A 23,058-nucleotide genomic window follows, 5' to 3' on the forward strand; every position below is an offset into this window, starting at 1 on the left:
ATTCTTTAGAGTTAAGCTCCCCCTAGATGTGAGATCCCCCCTTAGAGGGATAAACTAACCTTGGGTTTTGTCGATGATGACTTCATGTAGGTGTTGAAGATGTGGATGCTCAATGTTGATGTAAATCTTTTGGAGCAATCCTTTGGAGTGAGTTGCGCTTTCAATACCTACACGGGTTAGTCCCACAAGGAACAAACAAGAATATCCACAGACATAGAGTGATGCACGCACAAAATGATGTCCATGAAAACATTAGGTTACCTTGTCCCTTGCCTTACCAACATGAGGGTTTGTGACTCCTTGAAATAGTGCAAGATATGGAAGTTGATTGCACTTGTCCTTGCCATAATGATATGAGTGAAGAATGTTGGCGGAGTCACCCTCAAGAACTCTCTAGTTCTTCTTCTTTGGGATCCACATCATATTGATGGGAATCCTTGGTGTAGTAGTTGTGCTTGATGAAGTAGAACTTGACTTCGTCTTGGGAACCCACTTGACCAAGGCCTTAGGTGCTTCTTCAAATGCATCAATCTCCTCTTGAAGCTTGTCCTTGCCTTTGTTCTTGTGGTCTTGTGGTGGAAGATCATCTTGTGCTTGTGTTCCCTTGAAGCAAGTAGGATCATACTTCTCTTGTTGAGGAACAAACTTCGTCTTGGGGTATTGATCTTCTTCCCACTCAACTCCATTGGCATTGAACTTTCATTCAAAACCAACACCTTGATTCTTCCGGTGCCTTCCTTGCTTGCGTACAATTTCCTCAAATTGCTTACTCCCGGCAAGGCTCTTGTATACACCTTTCTCTATAATTCCCTTCAATAAGATATTTTCTTGCTCAAGTGTAACTTGCTAAGAGAATCATTAGTGGAATCAAGAGAACTACTAGAAGCAACAATATTAGATTTGGCATTATTATTGTTACTACTAGAGGAAGAATCTTTCTTGTTCTTGTTACTAGACTTGACTTGAGGCATGTAAGTAGATAAGAGTAAACGCTTGGAAATATAAGAAGAACTTTTCTTGCGAAGATCATCATTGATTGCCTTTAAGAACTCATGCTCTTGCTCAAGATTGAGCTTTTCAAAGCGTAACTTCTCATGAGCCCTTAAAAGTTCTCGATGATTTTCGAAGATAGTTTCATGAGCTAACTTAAGAGTGTTTAGTTCTTTAGTTAGAAGCTCAATCTTCTCCTTATCATTGTCATTCGTTTTATCTTGATTAGCATGATTAATTGACACTTCATCATAGTATTCATCACTAGAGTTGTCAATAAGTAAATCATCATCACCTAGCAAGTCATCTTCATCACTATTGAAATCAACATACTCGGGATGAGTTACCTTAGGGCCTTTAGCCATGAAGCATCTTCCAATTCCTTCATTTGGTGATTCAAATATGTCGTAGGAGTTGGTTGACACAAGTTCTAGACCGGCAACACCTTCATCTTGAGTGTATTCAGAGTCGGAGTGATAGCTTCACTCGGAGTGATGTTCAGAGTCGGAGCCGGATACCCATTCACCAACATGAGCTTGATGTCTTTGTTTTGTGTAGATCTTTGATGACTTGTCCTTCCTTTCCGAATCCTTGCTTCTCCATGAGGGTCTTCGTTCATAACAATCATCACTACTCCTTCTCTCTCTTGGTGGAGGTTCTTCTCTTCTACTTCTTCTTTTTGGAGAATCTTCTCTTCTTTTGTAGGGTGCCGTACACTCATTGGAATAGTGTCCGGGGTCTCCCACAATTGTAGCAATTTTTCTCTCGACTAGAAGATCTTTTGTCATTTTAGGACCTTGACTTAGAGCTTCTTTCTTTGCTTCTACTCTTGTAGAATGTGTTGAAATTCTTCACCATTAAGCTCAATTCTTCATTGAAGGTTTGTTTCTCACTTGATGATGTGGGGGCTTCACATGAGGCTTTGTAAGCACCACTTGACTTGTTGTGAAGTTCCTCCTTATCCTTGAGTGACATCTCATGAGCAACAATTCTACAAATGACTTCCGTTGGCTTGAGATTCTTGTAATTGGGCATCATTTGAATCAATGTGCACATGATATCATATTTTCCATCCAATGCTCTTAGGATCTTCTTGATGATGAATCTGGCGGTCATCTCTTCACTCCCTAAGCCGGCAATCTCATTTGTGATAAGAGCAAGCCTAGAGTACATTTCAACGACACCTTCACCATCCTTCATTTTGAACTTGTCAAGCTGACTTTGGAGCACATCCAACTTGGATCCTTGACGGAGTCGATACCTTCATGCATATCAATCAAAGTGTCCCAAATTTCCTTTGCATTCTCAAGACGGCTGATTTTGTTGAATTCTTCGGGGCACAAGCCATTGAAGAGGATATCACAAGCTTGAGCGTTGTATTGCAGCATCTTCAATTCATCCACACTAGCTTCATGGTTCGGCTCTCTCACATCAAAGAATTCACCTTGCAAGCCAATACAAACAATAGCCCAAACGGCGGGGTTACGTCCGAGAATATGCATTTTCATCTTATGCTTCCAACTAGCAAAATTAGTGCCATCAAAGTAAGGACCTCTACGGTGATAATTTCCCTCACTAGACGCCATACTCTCCTAGGTTGTGAAACCAAGGCTATGACCACCAAAAGCTATGGAAATCAAAGCAAATGGAGACCAAGGCTCTGATACCACTTGTAGGACCTTGAAGTATGTCTAGAGGGGGGGGGTGATTAGACTACTTGACCAATTAAAAACTTAACCTTTTCCCAATTTTAGGCTTCGGCAGATTTTAGCTATCTTTGAACAAGTCAAGCAATCATCACACAATTCAAGCAAGCATGCAAAGAGTATATAGGCAGCGGAAATTAAAGCATGCAACTTGCAAGAAAGTAAAGGGAAGGGTTTGGAGGATTCAAACGCAGTTGGAGACACGGATGTTTTTGTCGTGGTTCCGATAGGTGGTGCTATCGTACATCCACGTTGATGGAGACTTCAACCCACGAAGGGTAACGGTTGCGCGAGTCCACGGAGGGCTCCACCCACGAAGGGTCCACGAAGAAGCAACCTTGTCTATCCCACCATGGCCGTCGCCCAACAAGGACTTGCCTCACTAGAGGTAGATCTTCACGAAGTAGGCGATCTCCTTGCCCTTACAAACTCCTTGGTTCAACTCCACAATCTTGTGGGAGGCTCCCAAGTGACACCTAGCCAATCTAGGAGACACCACTCTCCAATAAGTAACAAATGGTGCGTTGATGATGAACTTCTTGCTCTTGTGCTTCAAATGATAGTCTCCCCAACACTCAACTCTCTCTCATAGGATTTGGATCTGGTGGAAAGAAGATTTGAGTGGAAAGAAACTTGGGGAAGGCTAGAGATCAAGATTCATATGGTAGGAATGGAATATCTTGGCCTCAACACATGAGTAGGTGGTTCTCTCTCAGAACTGGTAAGTTGGAAGTGTAGGTTTGTTCTGATGGCTCTCTCCATGAATGAAGAGGAGGTGGAGGGGTATATATAGCCTCCACACAAAATCTAACCATTACACACAATTTACCAAACTCGGTGGGACCGAATCATCAAACTCGGTCGGACCGATCTAGTAAACCTAGTGACCGTTTGGATTTTCGGTGGGACTGACATGCAACTCGGTAGGACCGATATGGTTAGGGTTAGGGCATAACGTAATCTCGGTGAGACCGATTACACAAACTCAGTGAGACCGATTTTGGTAATTAGCTAACCAGAGAGTTGGTCAGGTGAACTCGGTGGGACCAATTCGCTCTTTTCGGTGAGACCGAAATGTTAAGAAAAGGAAACAGAGAGTTTACATTGCAATCTCGGTGGGACCGATCGCTCACTTCGGTTAGACCGAAATGTTACGAAGGGAAGCAGAGAGATTACAATCCCATCTCGGTGAGACCGAGATCCCTATCGGTGAGACCGATTTGCCTAGGGTTTTTGGCAGTGGCTATGACATTTGAACTCGGTGGCGCCGGATAGAAAGAATCGGTGTGACCGACTTTGACTTTAGGTTTAGGTCATATGAGGATGTGAGAAAGTAGTTGAGGGTATTTGGAGCATATCACTAAGCACATGAAGCAAGAGGCTCATTAAGCAACACCTCATCCCTCCTTGATAGTATTGGCTTTTCCTATAGACTCAATGTGATCTTGGATCACTAAAATGTAAAATGAAGAGTCTTGAGCTTTTGAGCTTGAGCCAATCCTTTGTCCTTGATATTTTGAGGGATCCACTTTCATCATCCATGCCATGCCATTCATTGAGCTTTCCTAAAATATTTGTCTTGGAATAGCATTAGCTCAATGAGCTATATGTTGTTATGAATTACCAAAACCACCTAGGGATAGTTGCACTTTCACCAACAAACCGGAAAGAACTTGAGTCGGCCGGCGCGTGGGGCCTCCTGCCCCGGCTGCTGATCTGGAATCCACTGCAGTTGAGTTTTGCAACACTGGTTGTGTACCGGCCATGAAGATTGCGGCCTGATTTGGCGGTTCAAGAAATTCCGGAATACTGCTGCCGTCGGAATACCCTTCGAACAAGCCGTCTTGAACTTAATACAAGGACTCGGTTTCATCGGTGGATGACTCGCCATCGGAATAAACGGCCGTCTCACCTTTGGACACCGATTCAGATCCGATCCCATGGACACATCCTACGAATGCACGCTTCATGGCGGGCTGAATCCGTGCAGGACTCGCACGCTGAGCCGTTTCGACAAGGTCGTTGCAGATGTCCGGCTCAGGGCCCGGTTCGCCGATCTTGCCGATGAAGATGTGCATTCTGTCGAAGGGGACCCGATACCCGTACTTTTTGAGCCAGCCTCAGGGCCCCAGCCTACATCATCAATGTAGAGCTTTCCACGACGACTCTTGGTCATCCGGCCCACTGTGTATCCCTTGAGCCCTTCGAACTTGCCCTCTAAGAGCTTGAAACCATCATGCAATAGCCCCACAGTGGGCGCCAACTTTCATGGAATTATCACGTCAGGTGTCCTAATGGAAGGACTTAGTCGTGGAGCCATCGCGACCGGGTTATCTTAGAGGGGTTAAACCGGACAAAGGGCACGAGAGTTTTATACTAGTTCGGCCCCTTACAATGAAGGTAAAAGCCTACGTCTAGTTGTGATGGAATTGCTGGGGTTTCGATTGCCAGGGAGCAAACATGCTATGCCTGGCTCTCGAGTTGTTGTTTCTTGTCCCTTAACCGCCGCCGGGTCGTCCCTATATATACATAGGTTGATGCCCGGCCGGTTTACAGAGTCCCGAGATTGGCTCATACAAGTGTCCGGATCGGTCTCTCCCTCCCTAACTTACAACACAAGTTATACAACTATGGCGGTTTACAACTATGGGCCCTAATTCTCCTTTGGGCGCTGGGCCTCTAAGCTTTATCGGTAAAGCACCATCTTCTTTGTCTTCATGGGCTTGAGTACAGTTGAGCGTGAACCGGCCCCTCCTGGGCGGTTTACACTCAGTAGTTATATCCCCAACAGTAGGCATTTTTATTCAAAAAACTGCCACTTTGCATCTTGCGTCGCAAATAAAACTGCCAAGAGCTTGTAGGCTAGCTAGTGATCGATCAGTAACTTGTAAACACTGAGCAAACAGAAATAAGTAACTCTTAATGCATCTCAATGATTCACAGATCATATACAAATATGTAGCTCCAAAAGCAAAGATCAACCACTTCGGATCTTGTGTCACAACTAAAACTAACTAATACAATTCCCATACATAAGATCAACATGTTAATGCATCTCACTGATTCACAGATCATATACAAATATGTAGCTCCAAAAGCAAAGATCTAGAAAAAACATCTGTTCTTCCTACTAACATGGATGCTTCTCTTGGCCAACATTCAGTACAGACTAAAATGAAAGACAAATTTATTTGTGAAGTCTACAATTCCTCTTGCAAACGTAAGTGGTTTCACCAGTAGCTGGAACCATGAGCATGAACCACACATGATGGAGGAACATCCACTGCAATATGATTTGGTCTTCTCTCGATCACACTGCGAGACTATTTTCGGAATACAAACTTTAACTTAGGCAAAATGATGCCCATTGTATAATCAGACCAAAGCAATGAAGCACCTAGTGTTGGCCAGTAAATAGTACAGTACTACTTTTCTGCAGTCCATGAAGTGACTATCCAATCTTTGTGTCTATTTTGAAATGGCACTGCATACAGTGACTATACTATTCTCTTGTGCAGTTCAACCAAAATTGAGGACACTTTGTTTGTTTGCCAAATAGCAATGGGCAGACATCTCTGTCTGCACAAATATCAAGCAGCTAGTAAACATATACCACACCATGTATTTTCGGTTTAAACTTGTCTCTTCTGCTTAGCATCTGTCATGTTCTGCATTGGACAATCTAATACAGTTATGTTTTGCCCTGGACAATTTCATACTGAATTGATTTGCTAGTTCAGAGCAGAAATATAGCACCTATTCTTCATCAGGCCAAGGATATCCATGTTCACGATGATGGAAGAGGTGAAATCGATACAACCGAAATTGAGCATCCAATCATTGAATCCTGTCCTGCACCTCCAATGTAAGTCCACCCTGCCAATAAATTCACATGCAAACCACTAGTATTACTATCTAATGACAGTATAAAAAAAGTAGCAAGATAGTAGCAAACCATGTACCTTCGTAATGAACAGCTCATAGTGCCACCAATTGGATATAAAGGTTTCAAAAATAACATGCTCCTAATGTTGAACCAGTTGGACTTTTTGTGCACTTCCACTAAAATCGAGCATCCCTGTTTGCATAGATATTGAAAGTGTGATTACTATAAAAGTGGAACTAGTTGAAGCATAGACTCACAAATATAAGCATTCCAATTTTTTAATGGGAAAAGGTAGCAAGACTATTTCTAACCACCTATTTGAAGGAATAAATAAAGCAACAACGGCTGATGTCAGGAAGGCATACATAGTTTTTTCGCAAAAACTGAGCCATTCCTGACCTTTCCTCTTCTTTTAAGTAAATTTTGTGCAGTTCTACTAAAATAAAATGCCATCACCGCCTTGACAATTCAGTGACACTATACAAAAGGAAATGACTTAACATTACATCATGATGTCAGGTATGTAGTCGACAGGCATTAGAGACAAACATACAGACCTCCTCCGATAACATAATGAACATTAATTTTAACAAAGGTGTGACTAGATTTACCGAGATAATTTGAGTGGACTCTACACCCTTTGTTCCTTAATATAAGATGTTTTCGCGGTTCAATTTAAAGTACCCAAACGTCTAGTATTTAGAAAAACAAGTAGTAGTTTTCTTGAGCACATATCTGGGAAAGCTTGCCACACTTTATTTATGTCCATACGCTAATGCAACACCATTCGAATACTACAAATATACACTAATCCAGTGGCTAGTGCAACAATAGAGTAGTTAGTTTATTACAGGGTACAATACAATGGTTTTGCTGAACATATTTCAATAAACTCTAGCACTGGAAGGTTTCTATAAGAATTAACAATACAAAATATAAAGGTAACAAGTTTCAGCATTGGTATACTAGCTGTGCATGAGCATTAAACCAAATACAAAAGTCTGAAGGTAACTAGCATTATTAACTAATGACAGTATAAATAAATTGCAAACCATGTACCTCCAAGGTAAATATCATTTCGAACTCGGGGGGACCTTAAAAATTTCTATCCCAATCTTGATAATCGATCAAACATAAAAACTTGATCGAACGAATCAAGAGAATAACCGGAGGAGGTGCCCACTCTTTGCAATCCCAATCTTGATAATCGATCAAACATAAAAACTTGATCGAACGAATCAAGAGAACAGCCGGAGGAGGAGGTGCCCACTCTTGACCTTTCCTCTTCTCTTCATAATTGTCTGTGCAGTTTAACCAAAATAAAATGACATCAGCGCCTTGGCATTTTGGTGACACTGTACAAAAAAATTAACTTATCTCATGAAAGTGAGGTATGTAATCTATAAGCATTAACAATGCAAAAATCTGAAGGTAGTAACAAGTTTCATCGTTGGTATACTGGCTGTGCAATAGCATTAGAATGCCTTAGCTAAAAAATCTTTAATATATCCACAATCAACAGCTAACCCTGAAATAATCCAGTGACATTAAATGGCATTGCTTAAATTTATCGGTGGCATTAGACTGAGAGCGGCATTAGTTAAATGTTGCATCCCTTTAGCAGTAGCATTGCTTGACTTGACTGCTGGCGTTATACTAACAGCAAAAAAAGTGACAATAAGAGCATGGGAGGCCCATTCGGACAGCGGGTGCACCAGTACGACGTACCTCCACAGACGCAGAGTGGTGAGGGAGGTATGGTTGCCCAGAGCAACAAAATCCAGGCAACATATGTGGATTACGTCCCATTTTTGTTCTCTTTAGCCACCTTTTTCCTATGTGAGGACAACAACCTGATCGACCTAGTCATTCTCTATTGCGTTGTCATGCCTTTCTATCCTTCTTCAACCAAGAGACACGAGACTCGTTCCTTAGCTACTGATTTCCCCTTTTCAACCTAGATGCGGGTTCGATGCCTACTCTCTTGGACAGTACAGTCTCTCTTCCTTTCCTTATTCAACCCAGACATGGATTAGTCTGCATGAAGTAGGGTTTCTTTTAATAGTGCAAATTATGGTTTTTCTCTGCGTGGCCAGCAAAGCAGAGGATAGCAAATTGGGAAGATGGTGGAGTGGAAAAAGATCCACATGCAACGACGTGGCAGATGGGGCAATAGAACAAGGGTATGGTTTGAAAAGAGGTAGCATACCTGAGGATCAGCGGGAAGTGGCTTCGCTCATGGTCGTCGTCCTCTGCACACACTACGACAACAAGGTTGGGGACGGAGGCCATCCCGTGCGGGCGCTAGGTCTGAGAGGACGGCCTTGTCGTCAGTGCGTGACCTCGCTCACCGACGACGAGTGCATCAATGCTGCATGTCCTTTTCTTCCCCGGCGGATCTGTGACCACCGGTGAGGAGGGAGAGAGGAGCCGTCTTTTTTAGATCTGGAGAGAGGTGGTATTGTGAGAAGCAAGTGGGCAGCCCTTGGCAAGAAAGCGCTGAAGCTCCAACCTATATATCTTTGTTATACTACTGGTACTGGAGGTGGAGCAGTGGTAGAGTAGTTTATATTTTCTCTGCGTACAGTACCAGTTAGTCGTGCTTCAAAACTGAACGGCACGCCATTAAAAAAATAAAGGTCGATAACTAATGCGGCAGCTCGGGCCAACGCGGCCAGATCGCATTTTGCACGAGAAATTACACACCATGTTTCGTTGACATGTGGTCCCGTTCCAACATATCAGTGAGACGACGACAAGTAGTAGGAGTATTTCCGAACGGACGTGTAGGCCGGGGCGCCTCTTCGTGAACCGTGTCAAACTAGCAACCGTCCACCGACTCTTCGCCTCTCCCTCTCGATTTAGAACTGCTATCGCACGCTCTTCCTCTCCCTCCTCCATTTTCCTTTAGCCCTTCACCCTTTCTTCTGCCATTGTTCGATCGTCTTCTCCATGGAGGGAAAAGGCCGGAAACGACCCCGTTATTCTTGCCCCAATCTGAAAGATGACGTGGTGGTGGAACTCATTGATCGGTGCAACGTCATCACCTCGGCTAGCATGGCAGGTTCGTTCAAGCCCATTCTCGACTCAACTAATAACATCATTACGAGGAACCCAAGAGTTAAGGAGCGGTTTGATCTCCCCTATCTTCTTCGCCGTGACCCTGATGACTGGCGCCGACACGACGAAGGCCTCGCCCTGTGCAAGTTGATGTCGCTTGATAATGATACGTATGATGTTAAGATGCCATCGCTTGAGGGCAAGGCTTGGGCAGACGCAAATGGAGATTGGGTTGTCTACATTGAGTCCAACTGCGAGTGGGAACTGGTGAATGTGTACACTCATGACCGGGTTCCACTTCCAAAAATCTCAGCAGACTGCCCAGAGGTTGAGCACACCGGTATTGAACGCACGTTCAAATACGATCATTGTGACTGTCTTCTACGGAAGATAGCAATTTGTCAAGTTCCCAACCGCTCTTGGAATTACAACAAATATGAAGTTGTTGCTATCTTCGACAAGCTTGTTGCCGTCCTTGGTGGTTTGACTCGATGGATATTGCTCAAAAATCAGTTTCTGTACACGGATGAGTACTGTGATGCAATTCAATATGAGGGCCTTGTGTTTGCTTCCACCACTCATGGCACTATTTTTGCATGGCATCCTCGTAGTTTCGGTACGTTTGTCTTCCACCGTAATTATAATTGTTTCATCCACATGCATGCGGGTTATTAAGTTTCCCTTTTCTAATTAACCTTCTTCTTGTGTTTCCAAGGTCCTGTGAGCATTCCACCACCTATACTTGAAATTTTTTACAACCAAGGGGGAGATGACGATGGTGATGATCACGAGCATTAGGACGAGCAATGCCCATATATTCTTTGGCGCCTGGCAACTAATTCCCATGGATCACCTCTTCTTGTGTGTATACAACCCACTGATGATGTTACTGCTAAGGAAGCAGGTGTAGTCTCCCATGGTCGCACTGTCCGGACCTATTCTAACACCCGTTGCATGGTATTCGGGATGGATACTAGTGTGCTAGCACCAACTCCTTCTCCCTGGTACAGAATTGATAGTCTTGGAGAAAACTCGCTCTTCCTTGGACAAACTATCCAATGATGTTAAAAGGCGATCCAACTGCTGTTGACACAATGTTACTACCATTTATGAGAAGCAACTGTGTCTACACCTCGGACATTTGGGTGGTTCCCTACCCTGATACTGATATAGTAGGCCGCTTCAGCCTGGATGATCAGTCCTGCGTTGGTCTCCAGATCGACAATGGATGGCCCGTCCCAGAGAATCACTTGTGGTTCAAAGCAAGCGTTTCCAATGCCGAGGAATGGTTGAGTTGAAGTTCATTTCATTGCTTGTTATTTGTTGTGTGGTGAAAACTTTAGTATTTATAATGTATCCTGGTTGTCGATGTGGGTTGATGACCTGTTGTATGTAATAAAATGATATGCATTTGATAAACTTACTAAATTTATGAATGGCTTTCAAGTCGCTTCTCTGAGTGAGTGGTGCGACGAGGCAAAAAAATATTTTCCGAATACATAATTGTACGTGCATTGTAACAGGTTATCGGATGAGGCCAATCAACAATAGTAGTAGACTATTTGTACTAGCTTCACATGCTTCGCGCGTCGGGCGGGCGTTTTTACTGTAGCCATATGTTAATGTGTTCGCTGTACGTAACCAACACCTCGAATCCTCGATACTAGTACTATATTGTAGGAGTAAGTAGTAGGAGTAGTAGGGTGGCATGGGCCAGAACAAGCATTCACGTCCAGGAGTACGGCACACGCCACCACCACGACATCCATCTAACACCATATTATTTCTTGGAGTCCGTGCTAGAGCAATCTCTTCAACCTCGTCGTTTCTCTAACTTCAGCCATCGTGCGGCGGGCGAGGTGGGGGTTTGCCGATAGTCAGTTTCCTTAACTGCGTCCCACTTGTAAGGCCAACTCCAACGCACGACCCTAAACGGACCTCGTTTTGCACGAACTCCAACGATAATTTTGACTAGAAAAGCAAGACCAAAGAAAACAAGAACCACAAGAATACATTTTACTACTCCTGTAAGTTGGATTAGTGCCTTCTCGCTGCATTCATTGTTGATCTGCGGAGGCTCGATCTTGCATGCTTCTTTCTTCTTCGAGTGTAAAGAAGTAGACGTTGCTTCCTCGCATCTAGTCTCATGTCTAGCCTCTATTCTAGTAGGAGTATCAACAAGTGCACTAATCTCATCTCTAGCCTCTGTGCTAGCTAAATGTGATAGAACATGTACTAAATTGCGCTCTATCAATATATGGATGTACTCTTCTCCCCAATACAAAAACTTGCATCCATTCTACTCCCTCCGTTGCACAATACATGCCTTCTATTTTTCAAAATATATATGTATCTAGACATGTTTTAGTATATAGGTACATCCATTTTTGGACAAATGGAAGTCAAGTATTTTGGAACGGAGGGAGTACACAATAAATTTTTTAAGTTAGCACAACTAGTCTAATCCGAGAGCACAACCGAAGATTTGGTCGGGTTCTTCCTCCTTTTGCCGACACGTGGGACATCCAGCATCCAGGTTGTGTCATGAAAGAAAATAGAGTGGTAGTTGAAGCCACGAGATGTGCATCTTGGGTTAAACTATAAATAGAATCTTACTACTCTTGAGTAACTCCAAAAGCGGCCACCGAAGATCTTTATTGGATTTGTTTTTCATCACCTGCACGTCGAGGTGAAAGATGTGCAGGTTCAGTGGGTTCGCTTGCGTTTTCACTTACATGTGGGACCGCATGTGAGCAAACAGACGATGGGCTCCGTGCGTCCACTGGTTGGCTGAGAAGTGAGATAGAGGAGGGCTGAGCTCGGACTGCAGGAAATTTGTTCTACGTACCTCGATATAGGCTTGATATAGTGGGGTGGCATGGGCCATAACTAGCATTCACGTCTAGTAGTATGGCACACGCCACCCACACAAGTCCCATCCGACACCAATTTTCTTGGAGTTCGTGCTACAACCATCTCTTCTCCCTCCTGTTTTCTCAGCCATCGCGTGGTGGGCGGGGTGGGGGTTTGCCGATAGTCGGTTTGCTCAACTGTCATCCCACTTGTAAGTGAAAATGCAACACCGCACGCATTCCCGCTTGAGCGGCGTGCCGGACCAATCGTGTGGGGGTGCGACGCGAACACAGCATGCTTTTCCTTTTGAACTCGTAACTTGTAAAATTTGGTTCTACTCCATGGCGCGACCGATAGATAGAAAATAACGATTTTGCCTAGAGTAATGAGAAGTTTGGTTCTCGCGCCGCTCATGCATGGAGTACGTACAAAAATTATGTAGTTGATGCGAAGGGTAAGATAATTAATGTAGTATCTACTACATGGATTTGACGGAAAGATAAAAATACATATGGATCCATCAACGACATCCTCACGCCCTAGTGCGCCGGGTCACCAACCGACGTGTGAGGAGCAGCGGCATTGGCGGCGAGCTCAACATGCTTCTGAACAGTGCCGTCCAAGGTTTCCCTACGGTCCAAGAAGGCCAGTGTCCTATCGTCCTCCTCTTGCATGTAGTAGTCCTTGTGGACGATTTGCGCGTAGACGTGGGTGATTATGTTGATGGTGTCTTGCTGCGCTAGGTGCTGCGTGGCGAGCGCGACCTCGAGGTGGACATTCTCCAGCGCGACGGCGGGCAGTCGTAGGGCCACCAATGCGTCGAAGAGGTTGTCACCATAGTGGCCGTTGAGGGTGGCGGGCATCGCAGAGCCTGGGCACGTCGGCTGGAGGCTTACGTCAAAGTCGTCCGCGAGCTTCTTGACGACGGTGAACTTGTCAAGGAAACTGACGAGGACCTCGTCAAACAAGGAGACGAAGCTGTCGTCCAAGTGGCCCCTCGCCCTGGCAGCCTCAAGCAATACTACCTGGAGACATTCCTCGGTGTCGGGCCGCAGGCCGGCATCGTGGACCATCTGGCACAGCCGGCTGATGCTCGCTCTCATCGCCCCCATGGGTCTAGCTTAGCTTCTAGTCAACTGATCTTGCGATTCGAGTGATCACTCTTTCCCTTAGTTAGCGTGCGTAGGTGCGTAGGATTTCGTATTCCTCCTCGGCCCTCTACTGCACCCGCCTTTGGCTATATGATAGGTGGGCCAGCCACCCCCTGGGCCCACGTGTCATTCACCCAAAGGCAGTTGCCGTAAGTCAATGAAGCTGTGTCCCCCTCCGTGCCGGTGCAGTATAGTCATCTCACCGGACCTCTAGTTGGGGCCAAACGAGAGAAGTTTGATGTCTACTGGTTTATTGGTCCCCTTTGCATTTTGCGCCAAGTTTTGACCTTTGATTTAACTAATAAAATGTTAATGCATGTAAACAAAAATGTTGTGTAAGTCACCTTACAAAATCCAAATAATCCCAAAACACTTAGGCACGATGCATTAACTCCCTCCTTGTTTCTTATTTCATGACATATCAACCAATGAGAGATGTGGGCCATCCTTCACCTCCGAACCAACTTCCCACATGTAGCAACAAGGTGGGAGTTCTGCTTTTTCCACACTGTGTCAAATGCAGTAATGTAGCCTTCTTCTGTTAGCCAAGGAGATGATCCTGCAATCGCTCGCCTGGTGCAATACATCACTGCCCAGGGGATGTTGATTTCAATGCTGCTTGCCGAGTTTAGAGCCATGGACAATAATGTGGTACGAGTCATCAAGGAAGCTTACTGTGAGGCTCGTAAGTTTGCATCTCAAGCTGTTGGCCCAACGCCTTCTGAACCAGTGCTATCCTCTCAACCTGTGCTATGGCCCAAGCCAAACATCATCACCCTTGACAAGTCTCTTCTCCGGATCCATCAGCAGCATTTTCCTGGAGCAATTTCAGCCCCACCGCCCAACCCATAGAAGTGTCAGACGATGAAGATGGAGATTGGCTCAGTCTTCGTCCTCCAGGAGAGCCCCAGCAAGGCCAGTCTTCTGCCTGACTTTAGTCACGCAGTCAGTGGTTCTTGCTAGTCGGTCGGTCTGTCGGTTCATCCCCGATATGAGGATGGAACCATGTATCCTGGAGTGAGTAGTTTTGTTTAGCGCGTAGTGCGTTTGTGCTTTGATGTATGCTGGTACTGTTGTAACCCGTATGCTGTGTTGTTTGCTTGCTTGCTTTTGTTTATGTGTTTGTTTTTGCTTGTCTCTCTATCATGCAGAAATGTTTGACAGGGTTGGCAATGTGTGCTAACAAGATTTTAATCAGTAGAACACATACACTAAAAACAACATAGACTCGTTCCGAGTCTCTAATAAAATGCGCGCTGGTGTAGGTATATGTATACCAGGAGTACATATACCCACTAGCATTAAGACACCTTAGTGTGATTTGTCTGGTGTGTTTTTCTGTTGCATGTTTATTGCTTCTGTCTGTTTGTTTAGATTTTACTGCATACTGCACGCATACCCGGTTCACCCACGAGTACATTTGAGCAGTACTCGGGGGAATGCAAAGTCACATATCCCTCTTTATCTGTGCATACCCCGTGTGCCAGATTGTCAGGACCCCGACTCGATGTCACATCGATCTAGCCGGTAACACCTCATATCACTTTGCGGCCTCACGCACGGTATCCCCACGGGTGTCGCCTTACCTTTGCCCGGGACCGTTTGCGCCTTTTGGCTCACGTATATGATAGTGTCGCTAGCATCCATATGATAAGGAGCCCGGGCTGACATGACTAGTCGTAAACCCAAAGTGGCACAGACTTACAGGGACAGGCATCCATGACCCAACTTTGAACGTGTCGGTCATCAGCAAGTGGGTCCGGGCTGTAGCACTGGGCTAGCAGGACTCCGGTAAACCGGGCTGTAGCGGGCTAACAGGACTCCGGTACTCAATGCGTGACATTTCCCCGAAGGGACAGACACAGGAACGAAGAAGGACACATGCCGGCCAGCCTAAGTGTTCCAGAGCAGTAGCAAGCTACCATGGCTCAGCGGTAACACTAGGAGACATTTCCCGGTAAGAGAGGCTACTAAAGATAAACAACTAGGTAGTCAGATCCCACACATACCAAGCATTTCAATCATACACACAATATGCTCGATATGTGCAAATACAACGAAGCATCACAACATGACTCTACGACACAAGTACTTTATTTAAGGCTCAGGGAGCCATACATAACATACACCAAGGTACGGGTCTCACGACCCAACATTCAAGTCATACAGTCATACAAACCAGCAGCGGAAGTAACTTGTCTGAGTACAGACAACTAGTAAAATAAAAGAGGCTTGGAAAGCCTAGCTATACTACGTGGTCCTTCATAAGCTCAGGATCACCACCTGGGCCTTTAGCCTACTCGTTGATGTCAACGTCTACGTAGAACCCATCAGAAGGGGTTGCAGCGTCTTCTGTAAAATGTAAACTATAGCAACATGAGTACAAAGGTACTCAGCAAGACTTACATCAGATCCTACATACATGCATATTATCAAGAAGGGTTGGTGGAGTTATTGCAGCAAGCCAGCTTTGACTCTTGGCTAGACTATCCTACGATACTTTAACCTGAAATGGTTTTGCGCACACGAGTCCAGTACTCACCACTTCAATACACTACCGAGGGTCCGCCTCCGTCTTCCTACGGAAGAGCCATCCTCGGCACTCACACTTATCTTGAGGCTTTTAGTAGTTTCCATTTACTTGTCTATGAACTGTATAGGCAACCAAGTAGTCCTTTACCGCGGACGCGGCTATTCGAATAGATCATGTTAACCCTGCAGGGGTGTACTTCTTCATACACGCTCTCACCTCTTACCGTCGTTTACACGACATGTACTCGGCAACCTTCAAGCGGAAGCCCAACGTGGGTGTCGGCCACGACCTACCTAATCACCTAAGCCTCCAGTCCAGGTTTATCGCCTATCCAGGTTCCATCCGCAGGGAGTCCGGCCGAGGTTTCCCATACGGCCCCGAACGATGTGAACAGGGTTCCCGAGATACCTAACGGGTATTCGGTACACCCGGCCACGTACCTACCGCATCACAGCCCACCCCTACGATCAGCGCTGTCCACGGCCTCCAGTAGGCTACAAACACCAGAAACTACTTGCAACTCCTGGACGGAGAACTAGGGTGAATAAGAAGTCGAGAGGGTCCATTGGTTTCGGGCCCAATGCATGGTAGTAGCTGATTCTTAAATCACACATACAGATCTCAGTGCTTAAGGTCGGCTTCAATGAAACAACCCACCATGTACTCCTACATGGCCTCTCATCGATACCTTTACCAAATCGTGTTCACCACACCACTCTCATTACCGACATAATCATTTCACTCTATCCCATCACCCAGATGAACCAGACCTGACACGACTCTAAGCATAGCAGGCATAGCAAGGTAGGAACAACACATACATATGGCTCAATCAACTCCTACACATGCTAGTGGGTTTCATCTAGTTACTGTGGCAATGACAGGTCATGCAGAGGAAATGGGTTCAACTACCGTAGCACACAGCAGTTTGAATCGCGTTGTCTTAATGCAGTAAAAGAGAGCAGGAGCGAGAACATGGGATTGTATCGATATGATCAAATGGTTGGTTGCTTGCCTGATGGTTCGATGCACGGATACGGTTCTTCGTTAGGGTAGTCACGGTACTCCTCGGGGACAGATCCTGTCGTAAAGGATAACGATACACAGGCATCACCAAACAATGTGCAACAATATGATGCATGCATGAAACATGGCAATATGAGTGTGTTGGGCTAATGCAACTAAAGCTACCAACGCTGTCAGGACCCCGACTCGATGTCACATCGATCTAGCTGGTAACACCTCATATCACTTTGCGGCCTCACGCACGGTATCCCCACGGGTGTCGTCTTACCTTTTCCCGGGACCGTTTGCGCTTTTTGGCTCGCGTATATGAAAGTGTCGCTAGCATCCATATGATAAAGAGCCCGGGCTGACATGACTAGTCGTAAACCCAAAGTGGCACAGACTTACAGGGACAGGCATCCATGACCCAGCTTCGAACGTGTCGGTCATCAGCAAGTGGGTCCGGGCTGTAGCACTGGGCTAGCAGGACTCCAGTAAACCGGGCTGTAGCGGGCTAACAGGACTCCGGTACTCAAAGCGTGACATTTCCCCGAAGGGACAGACACAGGAACGAAGAAGGACACATGCCGGCCAGCCTAAGTGTTCCAGAGCAGTAGCAAGCTACCATGGCTCAGCGGTAACACTAGGAGACATTTCCCGGTAAGAGAGGCTACTAAAGATAAACAACTAGATAGTCAGATCCCACACATACCAAGCATTTCAGTCATACACACAATATGCTCGATATGTGCAAATACAACAAGGCATCACAACATGACTCTACGACACAAGTACTTTATTTAAGGCTCAGAGAGCCATACATAACATACACAAAGGTACGGGTCTCACGACCCAGCATTCAAGTCATACAGTCATACAAACCAGCAGCGGAAGTAACTTGTCTGAGTACAGACAACTAGAAAGGTAAAAGAGGCTTGGAAAGCCTAGCTATACTACGTGGTCCTTCACAAGCTCAGGATCACCACCTGGGCCTTTAGCCTACTCATTGATGTCAACGTCTACGTAGAACCCATCAGAAGGGGTTGCAGCGTCTTCTGTAAAATGTAAATTATAGCAACATGAGTACAAAGGTACTCAGCAAGACTTACATCAGAACCTACATACATGCATATTATCAAGAAGGGTTGGTGGAGTTATTGCAGCAAGCCAGCTTTGACTCTTGGCTAGGCTAACCTACGAGACTCCAGCTTGAAATGGTTTTGCGCACACGAGTCCATTACTCACCACTTCAATACACCACCGAGGATCCACCTCCGTCTCCCTACGGAAGAGCCATCCTCGGCACTCACACTTATCTTGAGGCTTTTAGCAGTTTCCATTTACTTGTCTATGAACTGTATAGGCAACCAAGTAGTCCTTTACCGCGGACGCGGCTATTCGAATAGATTATGATAACCCTGCAGGGGTGTACTTCTTCATACACGCTCTCACCTCTTACCGTCGTTTACACGACATGTACTCGGCAACCTTCAAGCGGAAGCCCAACGTGGGTGTCGGCCACGACCTACCTAATCACCTAAGCCTCCAGTCCAGGTTTATCGCCTATCCAGGTTCCATCCGCAGGGAGTCCGGCCGAGGTTTCCCATACGGCCCCGAACGATGTGAACAGGGTTCCCGAGATACCTAACGGGTATTCGGTACACCCGGCCACGTACCTACCGCATCACAGCCAACCCCTACGGTCAGCGCTGTCCACGGCCTCCAGTAGGCTACAAACACTAGAAACTACTTGCAACTCCTGGACGGAGAACTAGGGTGAATAAGAAGCCGAGAGGGTCCATTGGTTTCGGGCCCAATGCATGGTAGTAGCTGATTCTTAAATCACACATACAGATCTCAGTGCTTAAGGTCGGCTTCAATGAAACAACCCACCATGTACTCCTACATGGCCTCTCATCGATACCTTTACCAAATCGTGTTCACCACACCACTCTCATTACCGACATAATCATTTCACTCTAGCCCATCACCCAGATGAACCAGACCTGACACGACTCTAAGCATAGCAGGCATAGCAAGGTAGGAACAACACATACATATGGCTCAATCAACTCCTACACATGCTAGTGGGTTTCATCTAGTTACTGTGGCAATGACAGGTCATGCAGAGGAAATGGGTTCAACTACCGTAGCACACAGCAGTTTGAGACGTGTTGTCTTAATGCAGTAAAAGAGAGCAGGAGCGAGAACATGGGATTGTATCAATATGATCAAATGGTTGGTTGCTTGCCTGATGGTTCGATGCACTGATACGGTTCTTCGTTAGGGTAATCACGGTACTCCTCGGAGGCAGAACCTGTTGCAAAGGACACCGATACACAACCATCACCAAACAATGTGCAACAATATGATGCATGCATGAAACATGGCAATATGAGTGTGTTGGGCTAATGCAACTAAAACCAGAAGGGTTTGAACAAATTTGAATCAAAGATTCTAATTTCAAACTCAACCATGGCCTTTTAAAGTGCTTTTCCTTGTTCTGCATTAAACATCAAGTTAACTTGTTTAGTCATGCATGAAAATAGTACAGATGGATAGATTGGATTTTTCTGATCATTTTTCATATATAATTTGTCTGATTTGGAGTTACAGAATAAAAGTTATGAATTTTTGAAGTTTAAATTATATTCTGGAATTTCCTGATTTAATTTAAATCCAGAAATATATATATTGCGCCAGCATGACGTCAGCACGACGTCAGCGGTCAACTGCGGCTGACTGGGGTCAAACCTGACGTGTGGGGTCCACACGTCAGTGACAGGAGGGTTTAACAGAGGTTAGATTAATCCTGATTAAGAGTTAGTGGCGCTGGGGCCCACTGGTCAGTGTCAGGGGGGTTAACTAACAGTGATTAGCGCTAAACTAACCACCTGGCCGACGGGGCCCACGTGTCAGTGACTCTGGGGGGGTCAAACCCCAGGTCGAACAGGTCAAACCCGCCGGCGGTTAGTCGCCGGCGAGGTCCGCGGCGTACAAGCGCCTCGGGTTTCCTCTGTGGTGCTCCAAACGGCGTGCGGCTAGGTGCGTTGGAAAGCTAGCTCGATGGCGCGTCGGGCGGTGGCCGTGGCTGGGCCTGGGGTGGCCGAAGTCGACGGCGGCGAGCTCGGCTGCGGCCGCCGGGGTTCGGTCGTGCACGGAAACGGGGTTGGAGCTCGAAGGCGAGCGAGGCAAGGCGCTAGGGATGCTCTACGGGGCCTTACGAACTTGTTGGACTCGCCGGGGTGACCAAATGGTCACCGGAGCTGCATTGACGGCGAGCTCGGCGACGGCGGAGGTTCGGCCGTGGTGGGAACGGAGTTACGGCGCGGGAACGAGGGGGAGAAGAGAGGGAAACGGTGGCGGAGCTCACCGCGGTTGCAGCGGGCGTCGAAGCGGGCTCGGGGACGCACTGGAGACGGCGAATCGACGGCGATGGTGGTCGGAGCCCGAGGAGGAAGACGATGGCGACGGCGGCTCCACGGGGCGTCCGGCGTCTTGTGGCTTGACGGAGAGCTTCAGGGCGAGGGGGCGGAGCTCCTGCACGAGTCGGGAAGGCGAGGGGAGGCCGGTGGCAGCGGCTATGGCGAACGGCGGCGATGGGTGCGTTCGGACACGGGAGAGAGAGAGCGAGGGAGAGGAGAGGAAGAACCGGGGGAGAGTGAGAGAGTACGGGGGGGCGTGGCGTCGTTCCAGGGCATCCAGACGAGGAGGGGAGAGGCAGGCAGGCAGGCGAGCTGGTGGCGTGGCGCGGTGGCGCGCGCGCGCGCCGGGCACACTCCCCTCCCTCTGTCGAGGACGAAGACGACAGAGGAGGAGGCGGGCTGGGCCGGCCAGCTACTGCTGGGCTGCACAGGGAGGAGCCCCAGGTAAGCTTCTCCCTCTTTATTTATTTTTGTTTTCTAATTTCTGTCATTTGTTTTGATTTAAAAAAAATATTAAATCATTTTATTACCTTATGCCAATTTTTGCAGGAGCTAGATATATTATTCCAGAGCTCCCCAACAGGTGGCATAATTTTTGGACATATATTAATATATATAACTGATATATTTCCAATGCAAATATTTATGCATTAATTCCAAATGCCCAAAATAAATACCTATGAGCTCTTAAAAATATTGGTTTGATTTTTATCTCTGTCCAATATTTTCAGAGAGCAACATGAGCATTTTCTTGGACCCTTTTGGAGAAATTTTTATTTGGGTCATTTTCAAAAATGATTCTGAGGGTTTCACAATCCCCATTTCAAGTTTCTGGTGAAAGAGTAAACATGATGCAACACTCTAATGCATGACTAGCTAGGGTGTGACACAGATTTTCCAAGAGGCCATTTTCATATGGCCATTTCTCATCCCTGATTCTTTTTCATGAACCCAATCGTGTTTTTGGAGAAACACTGCCAGCTTTATTTCTCGAGATCCATCACAACTCCCAGATACAGATTTCAACTCCGATTCTACCTCGACACCTAAGTTTCATGGAGTAATCCGTGAAATTTTTCCCGTGCCCTAAACTGATTCCTGAGCTGGCGTAGCCACCTCACCCGCATCTGAACCCATCATCCACCATCATCACTGCCTTGCGTGGCGCCGCAAGTTGCCACCACCGCTCCACTGCAGCACACGATTACTCCGCCGGTGCAAAGCGACGGAGAACCAAGCGTGGTGGAGGACCACCCCATGCACCATCTTCTTCCACACATCAAGCCACCAGCCGCGCGTTATCTCGAGCTCGCTCGTTCCTGATGAGTATCACCAGGAGGATCGACAAGCTGACCAGTGTGCCCAGCAGTGCCGCGAGGAACAATCGTAGCGCCACCAAGAACACCTCCTCGCTGAAGGAGCTCGGCTCAATCTCGCTCAAACCAAAGAGGTAGTAGAGTGTCATTGTGTTTGTGTGTTGGATGCGAGCCGCTCTGCCGTTTTTATAGCCCAACCCCGATGTACGATGAGCGGAGGCCAGGAAACTCGCTCGTCGCCCAATCACCGGTGCCGAGGAGGCGAATCCGCGAGCAACGCCGACAAGATGCTGGCCCGCGATGTGAGTGCTCGCTGCACCAGCGCCGTGCACGCAGCGCACTACGGCACTAGGGTCCTCATCGCCCTTCGAGCTAGATGCGCGCTGCGCCAAGCCGCACGCGAAGCAGCAGCACGGGAGAAGCAGTTAGCCGGAGGTAGAAGAAGGAGGCTGCCAGTGGGCCCTGGACCCACGTGTCAGCAGGTGAGTCCACTGTTCACTAGGTGCATCTAGCAATTTTTCGAGAGTTTGATCTCGAGTGCCCCTACCCGTGTATATACCCGTGTTTTCCCGTATCTCTTCCTGGGTGTACCAATTATCGGTGCCCCAACTCGTTCGAATTTGACCAAAGCGTTAAAATTAACCTAGAGGTTTTTCTCCGGAGTGGTTACCTTTTCTTTGTGCTATAACCCTAGGAATCTCGAGGACGAGATTCTTTTAAGGGGGGAAGGTTTGTAACAGCCCCAAAATTGGGTTATCAATTTTTATGCTGTTATTTCTTCCTGGCACTCATTTTTCAAAATCTTTCTCCTGAGTTTGTTGGATGACTCTGAGAATTCTTGTCATTTCCAACCTTTCAAAACTTGCTCATGTCTTTTTCAGTGGGCAAGACCTCAGTTGCAGCATCTTAAACCCTCTCAAACCCTAATTCCAAAATTTTGGAATTTGAATGTGCCCTTTGTGATTTCAAAGGGGCTACCATTTTCCTTGATGTGTTGATCATCCTATCTATTTCCTGAGACCCTCCTATCCTTTTCAACCTTGGATATGCAAAAATATTGCCAAGTCCCATGCAATATTTTTGAATTATGATTTATTCCTTTTCTTGCCTTTTTGAGGAATAAAATCCAAAGG

Source organism: Triticum dicoccoides, chromosome 2B (assembly GCF_002162155.2).
Source record: "Triticum dicoccoides isolate Atlit2015 ecotype Zavitan chromosome 2B, WEW_v2.0, whole genome shotgun sequence".
NCBI classification, from domain to species: Eukaryota; Viridiplantae; Streptophyta; class Magnoliopsida; order Poales; family Poaceae; genus Triticum; species Triticum dicoccoides.